Raw genomic sequence first — 14065 nt, forward strand, 5'->3', positions numbered from 1 at the left:
ACAGGCACCTTCACTGCTACACAAAAGCAGAAGGGATCAGACCTTCCTGTCTGAAAGTCAGCAGATTGCTCCCGAGCAAAACTGAGCATCCCCTGCACCGAACTGAAGCAGCAGTTTGAAAACATTGACTCTGGCTGATTTAATTTGGTATAATCCCCTGAATCTATTAAATTAATACCAGCTGTCAGACATTTTTCTGTGTTCTGTTCTCTGCTTGCACTTTTTATGACTGAGTCTGAACATTGCACCAGTTAGGCTACTGCTTACATCAGATAATTTTGTCTTGTATCTTAAATTAGCCTGGGGCAAGAGATCTCAAATCAGTATCTTCTCTGATGTCATGCACTGATTTGTATAATCCAATGGGGAAAATAAAAGTAATTATTTTCTTTTATTTTTTTTAGTTTGTGACAGAGAGAAATTAACTCAAATTCTTGGACTTTCTTAATGATTCTATTTTAATACTAATAAATGCAACATATGTGTTGGATCTAGAAGGAAATACAGTATTGTATACAATGCTCAAAATGATCCCATCTGGAGCAATATGCCACAACAACACTTCCGAGAATACCAGGACTAGAAATGTATTTATACTCACACATACACACACACACCATTTTTCATATATTGCTTGCCGAGTGAACAGATGTTATGCTAACATTTCTAGATTTCAAGAAGATCTGTACACAGTCATGATTTAGAATAACATTCAGTTCAGCAAACATCAAGAAAATCTTAAAAGGAAAGGCTTGGGAGGGTAGGAGGAAAGGGTATGCAATCCCCAGTGACCTTTGCCATGTAATCTTTGGGGGTGAAGGCTGGATGCTGCTGATGTCAACAGGAGCTTTACCTTTTGCATTTTGGTGGGCTCCAGGTACCACTGGAGAGAGGTGGAGGTGACACATGTCACTGGAGGTACTTAGCCCTAACCCATGCTCTGGCATGGGCATAAAGCCCAAATTACTGGGGAAGAAAATAAAAAAATAATAAAAAAAATAAAAATAAATAAAAATAAATAAAAAATATAAAAAGCACCACACATAGTTAAGCAGATCTTCTATTCTGTGTTTAAAACCAATAATAATATCTCTTAAGTCTTGAATAAGTGAAAGTACAGCAATCTTTTCTCGATCCATGGCAGTGCTTATCTCAGAGATTACCATGCAATGTTATGACACCTGTGTAGCTCTGAGACCAGGGCTTTCTGCAGCAGACACCAACTGTGCTTTGCTTGTGTACAGTTGCAAGGAAGGGTTGCAACCTTCCCTGGCTCCTATCATCACAGAGAAGATAACACTGCTCAAAATGAAAACTTCACTTGAGCCCCCACACTCACAGCAGGCAGCATGCTGAGTCTCTGGGCTGCTTCTGTTTTATCCAAGCAGCAGAAAGAGCGATCCCATAGCAAACTGATGCTCTCTCCACAATCAGCAGCAAAAACAGAAAGGAAGCTCAGTGAGGAGTTGTTTTCTGCTACTGAAGCACCAGGTAACACTGCCAGCCAGGTGCACACAGACATTCCTGTAAGCCTGCTCATATCAGATGAAAAGAACAAGGAGAAATTTTATCTTGGTTCCTTTAAGACCTATGCAAAATCTAAGTCATCTTAGAGGAAAGTGCAAAAACACATATTTTCTGTGTAATTTCACCATCTTCCAGAACTACTTATAGAGTTACACTGAAGGGAAATATTTACATACTCCGAAGTCTGAGTAAGTGTATTACTCAAGGCTGAACGTCTATAAATTAGCCGGAGGTATGACCCAATACAAAATTATTACTGGACCAAATTAACGCATATTAGATTACTGGACAGGAGTCAGCAAATGTCCAAACAGCCACTTGCCTGTACAAAATAATGAGATATGTATCAATAATTCCAGTTAAAGAAGCTGGCAAGAAAGAGAAATGAAGACTGAAGAGGAAGCAATAAGCACAGTGATGATGTGAAAACTTTGGGGATTAAGATGAGTGTGACTCTGTAACAGAAATTAAACAATTGGCAACATGCAGCTACATAAATCAGAATGGTTCTAGTACCTCAAGGATGGATAGACAGGAACTAAAACTAATTGAAATCACAAGTATTCATTAAGGAAGATGTTAATACAGGAGACAAAGAGAGTTTGGCAGTAAGGGTATAAAAAATGAAAACTATCTCAAATAAAGTGGAAGACAGACTAAAAGATTTCATGCATTCTTGATTAAAGCAACCAGGCAATCTCCATCTCAAAATTTCTAAGGTTCTCCTCTAAGAAATCTCAGCTTTGGTAACAAATATTTTCCATAAACCTCTCCAATTAATGGAAGCACAATATGAGTGGATAATAGGAAACTAATATCCATATTCAAAGAACAGAGAGATAAAGTGAACTAGACAAGATGATATACGTTAGCCAAACCTCAATGGCATTTAAGGTTTTAGAGTGAATTAAAAAAGGCAGCCTAATGAAAGACAGAATGAAACAGAAACTGGAGGAGAACACAATACAAGCATATCAAAGGCAAAACCAGGCCAAACCTATTATCATTCCTTAGGAAGAAAACCTAGCTTTCTAAAAAGCAAGCAAAGGAAACAAACATTGATGAACACCAGCTAGCACCTTGTGGAAGATTATTTGTTTAATCAGAGAAAGGACTGCTGTTAAGGCCTTCTTATTGCTGTTAAGAGGGCCTCCAGGAAGCTACAGGAGAGCTGACAGCAATCTGTGCTGTAAGGAGTTGTGTCACTGGAGGGATAGTCCCCTCACATTTGTCTTAGAGCATCCATGTTATTTAATATTCTCATTAATCACCTTGGGATATAGGAGTCCACTGAGTAAACCTATCAGTGCAGACTTGAGGAGCAGGAAGAGAAAAGCTGCAGAATACTCTTCAAGAAGCAGGAGGTCTCAGTCTGGTTAATGAAAGCACTGAGACTCCCACACCAAAACTGAGCCCTCCAGGTCAGTGTTTCCTTAACCCCACAGTGATAGGCACACCTTCCTCTTTTGTGAAGCAGGAAAATATTCCAGAGAAGGATCCCATGCTCCTTGGCAGAAAGGATTAGGACACAGGATTGTTGCTGGCTCTGCAGAAACACAGAGGCTTAGGAAGTCTCCACATTCTGGCTTAGAGCAGGACTGTGCCTTGCTCTTGACCTTGTGCAACTCAGTGATGGAAGCAGTCAAAACGGCGTCAAATTCAGTGGTTCAAAGTATAAGGCAGTGTGCTCTTGTATTGGAAGCCAAAGAGCTGGAATCGAGAAGAATGTGGGTACACTAGCTGAACGTGGGAAGAAAGGCATACTAGGAGAGTGTCAGCACAGTTTTTTGCAGGCAAATCTTCCTCTGCAAACCTGCTTGAGTTCTCTGGATGGATCAGCAAGCGTGTGAATGAGGATGTCTGGCTGATATATAGTCTGTCTGGATTTCTAAGGTTTTCAGCATGGTTGTTGACCAAGGACTTCTAAGGAAACTCAGTGACCACAACAACAGAGGCAAATGCTCAGGTTATGCCAGAGGAAGGTGACAAGTGGTGTTCTGCACAGGTCTGCCCTGAGACTTGTGCTGTTCAAAAAATTCAAAGTGACCTGGAAAAAGCAATGCGGAGACAAAGTTTGCTGATACTTATTTATTCAGAGTAGTTGAAAAGGCCAATCCTCAACAATTTCAGGAGGACCTCATGAAACTGAATGACTGGATAATAAAACACAGATTAAATTCAGGGCAAACAAACATAAAGTCAGCCCCACAGGCAAGAAAAAAATAAAAATAAAAATAAAATCCTAATTTCAGATGTCAGTTGACGGTTTCCAGGCTGACCGTTACCATTCAAGAGCAAATTTTTGAGGTTATGATAAATAGTTACATAAATATATTAACTTAGTGCTTGATAGCATGATAGCAGACAAAAGAGCAAACTGAATATTAAGATTTATTGGAAAAGGAACAGAGAATGAAACCAAGAGCATCATTATGCCTCTGTACAAATCCAGGGTTTATCCACAAATTGAATACTGTGTACAGTTACACTACTCTTATCTTCAAAAGGACATAATAGAATTGTGAAGGGTTCAAAGAAAGGACAACAATGATGCTCAAAGTTGTGGATTGTTTCCCAATAAGAAATAATAAAGTCAAAATTCCTCAGTCTGAAAAAGAGACAACTGAAGAAGGATATGCTATTGGTCTAAAAAATAATGAGTGCCAAGAAAAAGTGAGCAGGCATATATTATTCACTGCTCCTTCCAATTCAAAAATTAGAGATGTCAAATGAAACAAATAGGAGGTTATGACCAGAGCAAATGGAGTTGTTTCTTCCTGCACTGTGGCTGACTCTGAGAAAGTTTTGCCAGGTATGTTGCAGCTATCAGAAGTCTACTGGCTTCAAGGGGAAAATGGATACCTTAATGGAAGAGAAATTTGCTGATGGTCATCAAGCACACAGAAATGTCATTTGGAAGTCTCTGAGCTGCGAACAGCTGAAAAGATAAAGCATTAAGACAAGTTATCTCATCAGCTTGTCCTTATAGCCATTTCTGGACGCATATTTAACTAGCAAGAGACACACTGTGGTCAAAAATATATTTGTCCTGGATAAATCTTGTTGCCCAGGTATGCCAAACCACACATTTACCTGGAGACAAGGCATCATCCATTTCCATCTGTGAGTTACCCGTACAATGTTGCTGTGAAAAGACAAATGCAGGTTTAAGATGCATTAGAATTATTTCCAGCAGTTACTGAAATAATTGTCATCATATACAGAAGAGAGAATTCTAAATTTTAAATAAAGGCTTTTTCAGGGCTTCATGTAGTGGCATTTTATCTCCCAAGTAGAAGCGCAAAGCTTTTGGGTGTGTATAAATCTGAAACACAGACTGGCTTTTAGGATGAAGAAGACAATGGAGAGCCTATACTACACTAAAGGAACTCTGTTTCATATGGGAAGCACGGGTAGAAATAGTATGTTGTTCTCCATGAGGATATGATATACTGTTTTCTTTGAACACATTAGGGGAGAAGACACTGTGGAGGGAAAAGAGAAGTGTAGAGAACAATCATCAGTTAATACAGACTGCAGAGAGGACAAAAATTCTAATCTGCTCATGAGTAGGATTATATGACGTAATTCCTGTGACAGTAGAAAACACCTATAAATATTAATATCCTATAAGTCTTGCACTCCTAGGGTGCAGCTTACTCATCTAGTAGATTGGGTTTTCCTGTTTTTCCCTTTATTTATCCAGTGTTTACTGCAGCAAAGCTCTCCTCAACACCAAAGTTCTCTGAGACTAGAGCATAGCAAGCATGCAGCAGTGTCACTGTGGTGGTTTTACCCAGCTGGGCAGCTGAATTCCATCACAACCGCCCTCTCACTTCCCTCCTCAAAGGGGGAGAAAATCATAGAATCATAGAATCGTTAGGGTTGGAAAAGACCTCCAAGATCATCGGGTCCAACCATCCCCCTACTACCAATATCACCACTAAACCATGTCCCTCAGCACCACATCCAACCTTTCCTTAAACACCCCCAGTGACGCTGACTCCACCACCTCACTGGGCAACCCGTTCCAATGCCTGACTGCTCTTGCTGAGAAGAAATGTCTCCTCATTTCCGACCTTAACCTACCCTGGCGCAATGTGAGGCCATTCCCTCTTGTCCTATCATTAGTTATCTGCTAGTAAAATACGATGGAAAGGGCTTAAGGGTTGAAATAAGGAGAGGGAGATCACTCGACAGTTAGCGTCATGGGCAAAACAGAGTCAGCATAGCGAGATTAATTTAATTTATTCCCTATGACTAGTGAGTAGAGCAGTGAGAAACTGAAAGCAAACTAAAAAAACCTTCCCCTCATCCACTCTCTCCTACCTCCTCGCCCTGAGCGGTGCAGGGGAACAGGGAATGGGGGCTGCGGTCAGTCCCTGATGCTTTGTCTCCACAGCTCCTTCACAGTCACTCCCTGCCCCTGCTCCACGCGGGGTCCCTCCCACGGGATGCCGTCCTTCCCGAACTGAGCCTGCGGGGGCTGCCCACAGGCAGCGGCTCTTCAAGACCTGCTCCCACACGGCTCCGTACCACGGGGTCCATCCCCCAGGAGCAAACTGCTCCAGCACGGGTCCCCCACGGGCGGCAGCTCCCCCCAGGCCCCCTGCTCCTGCGTGGGCTCCTCTCCACGGGCTGCAGCTCCGGCCCGGGGCCTGCTCCTGCGGGGGCTCTCCATGGGCCGCAGCCTCCTCCAGGCCACATCCACCTGCTCCACCGGGGGCTCCTCCACGGGCTGCAGCGTGGAGATCTGCTCCGTGTGGGACCCGTGGGCTGCAGGGGGACAGCCTGCTGCACCAGAGGCCTCTCCACAGGCTGCAGGGGAACTGCTGCTGCCTGCCTGGAGCACCTCCTGCCCTCCTCGTCTCCTCCTGCACTCACCTGGGGGCTGCAGGGCTGCTTCTCACTCCTCTGTCCCAGCTGCTGTAGTGCAGCAGGTTTTTGGTTTGGTTTGGTTTGGTTTGGTTTCCCCTTCAATCTTCCCTCCCAGAGGCCCAACCAGCTTCGCTCTCTGGCTCAGCTCTGGCCAGCAGCAGATCTATTCTGGAGCCGTCTGGAGCTGGCTCTGATCTGACATGGGGCAACTGCTGGGCTCTGCTCGCAGAGGACACACCAGACATCTTGTTATCAAAAGGGAGAATTCAAAAGGAACACACTTGTGGAACATACCCTCAGATTGAATTAGGAGCCAACAGCATGTACATATCTGCCCTGAACAGAGACAATTTAACTGGCTAAATTCATCTTCCTACACATACCTTTTGGAAAAACCTCAGACAACTGCTACCATGTACCTCTCTAGGATTTATCTGTCGGTCAGGAGTGACTGGGAAGTGCTGAGCAGCCCTACCAGGAGACCGGCCTAGGCAGCCTGCAAGGGGGGGAGCAGACATGGCACCAGAGAGGGCTGACTGTGTCCCTGTGCAAGGTCCCCTACACTGTTTTGTTACCTTGGGTCTGATGGCAAGAAAATTAATACCACCAACCCGTACACAATCAGACAGTTGTCTTGGGTAGCCACTGTAGTTCACAAAATGCTCGTGATTTCCTTGAGAAATAATGTGGTGTTTTCCATTCTGCATGTTGTCCTGCAAATAAACCTTCGGTAGAAGCAGCATGGAGACCCCATGGGGACAGAGGCACACCATCTGCCAGGCCACTCAGACAAGGCAGCGGCTGGGGGCTTATTGTCCAGGAAGGGCAGTGCAGTAGCAATCACAGGTAGAGTAATTTAGCCAGCCAGGGTCTGCAGGGAGAGATAATGCTTCATTAAATCAAACAATGTAGCTGGGAAGAAGAGATGACAAATTTCTGGGCATGCCAGTACTCCTTCAGGTTATCTGGCACCTATCAGATTACATCTGGAGTGAAAATGTCTCTGTCAAGGCCTGTATTGAAATGTCATTCTTTTTTTAATTTCCTTATGACTTGCTTATGTTTTTGTTCACAAAGCACAACTAATGTCAGTTGTCGCACCATCCTCACAGTGTCCATGAGCTGGCTGAAGCCCAGAGGATTCAGCTGAGGTAGGGAGACTCCTAGTAATGAGAGCACCAAGAAAGATGTATCTGCCTGCATGGCATCAATTCTTTCAGACATAATCCTATCCCATGATCACAAGGATTTCTGGCTTTTTGGAGTGTTGTAACATATGGAAGCGCAGAAAGAAAATCACTGCAGTCCCTAACAGACAAAAGCGAAAATATAAACACACCTTTGTAGCATGGTTTATTCATTTGTTTGCTCTCAAAAAAGCAAAAAAGCCTTCTGCTAAAACACACACATACCTCATGCGTACACAAAAGCTAACGGTTCCCACAAGTCCTGGGGCCTCATCCAAAAATACAGATGCAGATATATACAAGCTGTGAACATGCTGCTCCTTCTAATTGAGACTCACTTCACTTTTAGCTACGTATCATGACTTTGTCCTAAGGCACAACATACATATACAGAGGCTCCCCCTGCACACCCTCTCCAGCTTATTGTAAGGGGACCTGGAGCCCATACCTCAACACTTTGTACTCCTAAGGCACCTACATTGACATGAACACTGGTCAGTACAGAAAACCTTTAGTCACTTCCCATCGAGACTCAGTTTACCACTTAAAGTTTAAATTAAAAAAAAAAAAAAAAAGGAAAGGGAAAGGGAAAGGGAAAGGGAAAGGGAAAGGGAAAGGGAAAGGGAAAGGGAAAGGGAAAGGGAAAGGGAAAGGGAAAGGGAAAGGGAAAGGGAAAGGGAAAGGGAAAGGAGGGAAGGGGCAGGGGCAGGAAGGGGCGGGGAAAGGGGCGGGGAAGGGGAAAGGAAAGGAAAGGAAAGGAAAGGAAAGGAAAGGAAAGGAAAGGAAAGGAAAGGAAAGGAAAGGAAAGGAAAGGAAAGGAAAGGAAAGGAAAGGAAAGGAAAGGAAAGGAAAGGAAAGGAAAGGAAAGGAAAGGAAAGGAAAGGAAAGGAAAGGAAAGGAAAGGAAAGGAAAGGAAAGGAAAGGAAAGGAAAGGAAAGGAAAGGAAAGGAAAGGAAAGGAAAGGAAAGGAAAGGAAAGGAAAGGAAAGGAAAGGAAAGGAAAGGAAAGGAAAGGAAAGGAAAGGAAAGGAAAGGAAAGGAAAGGAAAGGAAAGGAAAGGAAAAAGAAAAGAAAAAGAAAAGAAAAAGAAAAGAAAAAGAAAAGAAAAAGAAAAGAAAAAGAAAAGAAAAAGAAAAGAAAAAGAAAAGAGAAAAAAGAAAGAGCACTTTTCACTGATGTGGAAATCCTTGGTAGTATAAAGATAACAGAGCAGCTGTATAGTTTTGTTGGCAGCAGTGGTGGGGTTTTTTGGTTTTTGTTTTTTGTTCTGTTTTGTATGTGTGTGTGAAAGCAAGGCTTGTATGTAAGTGATATTACTCACTGACTACAGCAGTGTCTGTGCATCTATTCATGCTGCTGTGTTACAGTCTGATAAGGGAGCAACACAGCCTGCCTGATCTGTAAGTGCTGTAGCTCTCATCTGAGCCACGTGCACTAATGGTATCTTCTCTGATTTACAGCCCAGCACATTCAGTTCTTATTACATGCAGTCTAGACGCACTCTGCATTTTCCTTCCTCTGCAGTCATCCAGTGGAACAAGAGCATTTTGTCTTACCATATCTCCCACTGTCTCTCCAGGAAAATAAATAAATAACTAAATACATCTTTAACATAACACAATGACAGAGTATCTGTTAAATGGAATGCTACTGGGTAGGAGTTATTTGTTCTTATGCCTGTTATTCTGTTATCAAAAATTAAATACGTTTGCCACTTGTTACCTCAAAGACCTACAGAACATGTCACCGTAGTGCTCTGTCCATGTTGGCAGTACCAGTGTTCACCCTGGAAGTTTTTTTCAGACACAGCAGCAGAAAGACAAACAAACAAAAAAGCCCTGATAGAATTATTGGAATTGCCAGAACATGCACTGGGGACACAGTCATTAAGATGCTACAGAATTAATTTCAGTCTGGAAATTATCTGTGACCTAAATGCCTTTTATAGATTACGAATTCTAATGACTTCTTGCCTAATGGCACATTAAAAGCGGTTTTCCATCATTTTTAATTAATTGTTGAAAGCAAATAAACATCCAAACATCTGACAGCATAGCCTCAATTCTGTAAACCAAAGTATGTGTTTAATTTTACTCACATGAGCAACTTTTTTAACTTCATAGATACAAAAACCCCAGGAAACCAACTGCATTTGTATGTGCTTGCAAAAATCAGAGCCAAGACTCATCACCAACCTTCTCTTCTCACAAAGAAAAATATGTCCTTTCTTTTTGTTCCAGAGTGCTTGTGGTGGAGACTAGATTCATCTCTTTGTTGTTAGGTCAGGGTGGGGGAGATGTAGTTTGGAAGGAATGTGTGGAAAGAAGGAGAAAGAGTGAATTTAACGTTTCACAACAATCTCCAATGAAAGCCACCACAAGACATGCCAGCACTGCCAGATGGATTGGGTAAATATGAATTTCAACAGATTTTCTCAAAGATGTGGTCCTGGTTTGAAAAGTGACTCCATAAATGTGATTGTTTATGGTTGTGGTTTATTGCATCTCAGCAGCTTCAGCCTAGATGTGTTCTGTTTAATAGAAAAACCACAAAGCAAACAAAATCCCTTTCTTAACTAAAAATGACTTGCCAGGAGGCATTAGAATAACACAAGAAACAAATTTATCATATCCTGCCTGAGAAGTGTTTCTGAAGTTTTATTACTTTTCGTCCTTTCAGATACTTTAATTTTAGATTTAGTGTTACTTTAGGAGGTTAAGTACCCGCTGTGCACAGTTATAGGAATGACTACTTATCAGCAAGGTGCAGTAATTTTTATGCGTATTATATACAAGTAGCTGTATGGCACTACCACAAGACTTATGTGAAACCAAGCGGGTAGAGTGCATCATAGTCAAGCAGAAATCAATCGTTTTACATAACTAAGTCTGCTCAGGTTTTCCTAGGATTGGGCCTGTAGCCCAGCAGATGAAAGTATATAAACCAAAGTATTATCTGAGCCAGAATAAACCATAGCAAGTTTCTGAAAGTAAATATTTATGAGATGCATCTAAAGATCTGACGTATCCTTACGACCTGCAAGCCTTTATTCTGGGTTCTTACCACTAATTAAATATGTCAAAACTAGGCCCTTTCAGGAGAGCAAATATAAACACAGGCTTACAAAATAAGCCACAGACCTCTTTATTGCTTTAGACCTTATTAATGAAGGGCAACAGATTGGCAGCCAGGGAAGTTTTTTCACAAAAATACCCAACACAAGATGAACATTGGGCTGCACACAGTTACTGGCCTCTACTCAGTTGAAACTGGTCTAGCTACCAATTACTGCAGTAGAGCAATGATGGCAACATCAAAGTCCTCAGACAACCCTGACTACAGCCTCCTGCCATCTAGCTCAGGCTGCAAGGGGTCTCACGTGTCCCTCTGACCTTTCCAGTTGTTGCTCTGCAGCCAAGCAGCTGTGTCAAGTCCTTTTATCTACCACCTGCCCAAGACAAGAGGTTCCCATGCAGCATTTTCCACCTCTACTCCACATTTCCATCCTCTTTATCTCTTCTACAGATAGAGGAGATACACAGACCTTCACCATGGGATGCTCATGGCAGCCAAGGCATGGCAAGGCATGGAAGGAAACAGCAAAACACAGAGGTCTCAGCAATTTCAGCACAGAAATAATTACAGTCCCCAGACCTCCACATGAACACTTTGGGGCTCACACTCATGTACAAACAGCAGCAAAAGAGTATTATTAAGGCTGAAAAGCCAGTATGTGCGTGGTGAAGAACACCAGGATTAGAGCTGCATTTGCAATGTAGGTGGGAATTGAATGTTTTTTCTAACCAAAACAAGTCTGATGTTTTAGAACTGCTTCTCAGCTTGATTTCAGGTAAAAGGCTGACATTCTGAAAATTGCCATTGTGTTAATAATCATCTTTGATATTTTCAGAATGTTTTGTTCTGATTTTGCCTTTTTCGTTTCATGAATTCTTTCACACAGTAAAAATCTTTAGAGTGAAAAAATGTTATGCAGTAAACTCTAAATGTTATGCAGTTTCCCTAAAGGAAAGGAGCCAAGAGCTGACAGTTCGGGACAACTTTGAAGTTTTGTCCAGAACTACCTGATTGGGTGATGCTATTAAACCAGCCCTTTTTCTACAAATGTTTTTGCTCAAACTATTTCTGATTGTTCCTGGCTGGGGACATGTTCTCATGCTTTATGTATTGCCCGCTATTCAAACTGCACTCAACATTACTATTACTCTCCCACTGAGCTTTCCTGGGGCACACTTTGCTGCAACACCTGAGTGCAGCTGTGCATGGATGGATGTATTTCCATGCTGCCCCTTCCTAAGCTCCCCAGCAGAGAGGGTGCTGGCAACCCAGACCCTTCTGCCCAGCCTAGCCCAGGTGTGACACCTTCTTCTCCACCACGCTCAACATGACCTTGTCACAGCAGTGTCTTTCCCTTTTGCACCATTTAATAACCACTACTCCACTTCCCTTCTCATCCCAAGAGGTAATTTTATTCCCCATCCAAGGCTAATTGGCACTCTCTGGGTTTGCTGTCCCCAGCCACTCCCAACTCTTCCAACCCAATAGCCCGTGCCTGAAACCCCCAGGAAGCTGTGGGCAAAACAATCCCCTTTAAAAATAAATAAATACACAAGTCAGCTCGAGACAGACTGGTACTCCTAATTTCAAGCCCATGCAATTGAAGCCTGGCAGTGTAATTAAAAACTAAAAGGTCTTCTAATAAAAAGCACTAAGCAGCCCTAATAAATAATGTATTTTTTGCAGCCAAAGGAGACAAGTTTCCTACAACATGAACCTGGCTTCACTACTTAGAGGTCATTTTCCTGTGTTTTACACTTTACTGCCTCTTCCCATTCCTTTAGTCTCTCCTGTCCCTTCCCACATTTTAGGCAAATGCTGCATCTTAAGAGGCAGAAAAGGGAGTAATTGTGCCATTGCAAAAGTGAGGTCAGTTATTTGAGAAGCTGTGGCAGGTAATGTCAACAATTCTATTTATTATTGGATTTTACAGATATAATTAACTTGTGCTTTACCCCAGCAATACGTAGATTTCCCTGCCACTTAAAGCAAGGCCATAAAACAAATAAGAATTGTACGGAGAGGTTAACAGTGATATTGACTTGATGTAATGGCTCTGGTAGGTCAAAGGCTCGCTGTTTCAAATCCTACCTGCAAAATTCCAGCAGCTGGAAGTCATATTGGGAAGGGGACAAGCATCAGGTAGGACTGGACAGAGAGGCCATTTGCTCTCCACCAGCGTTGGTGTATGCTGAATTCATTGGCTTTGAACAAGGGAATAGAGATCAAAGGAAAAACAGATCAACCCCTTCTGGTGTATGGCACAGGCAAAAGGGTATTACTGTCTTCCCATGCTGGTGTAGTATTTCTTTCAATGACAAGCAAAAAGGAAGGGGAAGAACATGAAGAAAACTGTTCATTTGCTACCAAGTCACCTAGTGACCTGTCACAATAGTTGGGTCATTTTTAGTGTAAGTTATCATGTCGGAAGTAGCATGTGGTAGGCCAAGGTGGATAAGACCTGCTGCTCACATTGGAGGTTCATGATTCCCCAGCTGATGTCACTGGAGCTACAGCAGTGCCTGAAGGGACTCGGAGGGTCCCTTCTGCTGAGCACCATAAGAGCTGAGACCGAGAGGGCATCACTGACGTTCTGCAGGCACAGAGGCTGGGGTGGAGAGGCAGAAAGCTGGAGAAGAGCTGTCAGACACCAGCAGACATGCAGCCTCGCTATTACAAGCGGCTCATGGAAGCAAAAGGCAATGCTGGCAGCACACTGGTATCAGGAGGAATCTCTGCAACCTGGCAAGGGCTAAACCACACTCATTTGTCCTCCTCTGGGAATACAGCAGCACACACCTTTCAGCACTCTGATCCAGCATTAGCTGTGAGGCAAGACTGCACCAGCAGCTTCAAAACTCACTGTTATGTTCATTAAAAGGTGGCCTTGGGGATGATAGACAAGAAAAATAACTATTCTGAGCTATTAGCTGTTATCTGATTTAATTAAAGAGCTGTGTAGCTGTATGCTGATAAACATGCAGACAATGCTGAGCACCCACAGAAGCTGCTCATTCCCACACCTCCTCCCCCTCCATTAGCAGGGTACTAGAAGTGTACTTGAACCAAACTGTTCACAGCTCCCAAGTGGAGAAGACCTACTTTGCTTCATGAACCGGGTCAACAGTAGCAAAATAAAAGTGTGCCAAGAAATAATGAAACCCCAGTATATCCACCAAAATTCTGAGAGTCAGAAAGAGTCTGTTGACCTAGAATTTGGCTTGAAAACAGTTTTCAAGGTACAGTTGTGCAGTAGCGGTGGAGGTTATTGTTGTGAATATAAGGGCTCAGATACTGTACATTAAGAAAATGTAACTAAGACTGCACAAGTATAACATTACAAAAAAAAAAAAAGTGTAGAAGTGCAGCTTCTTCTGTACATGCATCAAAACAATTTTT

General features: G+C 42.7%; 1 long non-coding RNA gene across 1 annotated transcript; it reads right to left on the reverse strand.

Annotated features, from left to right (window-relative positions):
* Positions 1–3648: 3648 nt before the first annotated feature.
* Positions 3649–6534, reverse strand: LOC310889922. The gene is made up of 3 exons (XR_014576916.1): positions 5857–6534; positions 4621–4672; positions 3649–4465 (listed from the first exon to the last, which is right to left on the reverse strand). It is a non-coding gene; the product is annotated as an uncharacterized lncRNA (long non-coding RNA).
* Positions 6535–14065: the final 7531 nt, after the last annotated feature.

Source organism: Anser anser, assembly GCF_964211835.1.
Source record: "Anser anser genome assembly, chromosome: Z".
Classification (NCBI taxonomy): domain Eukaryota; kingdom Metazoa; phylum Chordata; class Aves; order Anseriformes; family Anatidae; genus Anser; species Anser anser.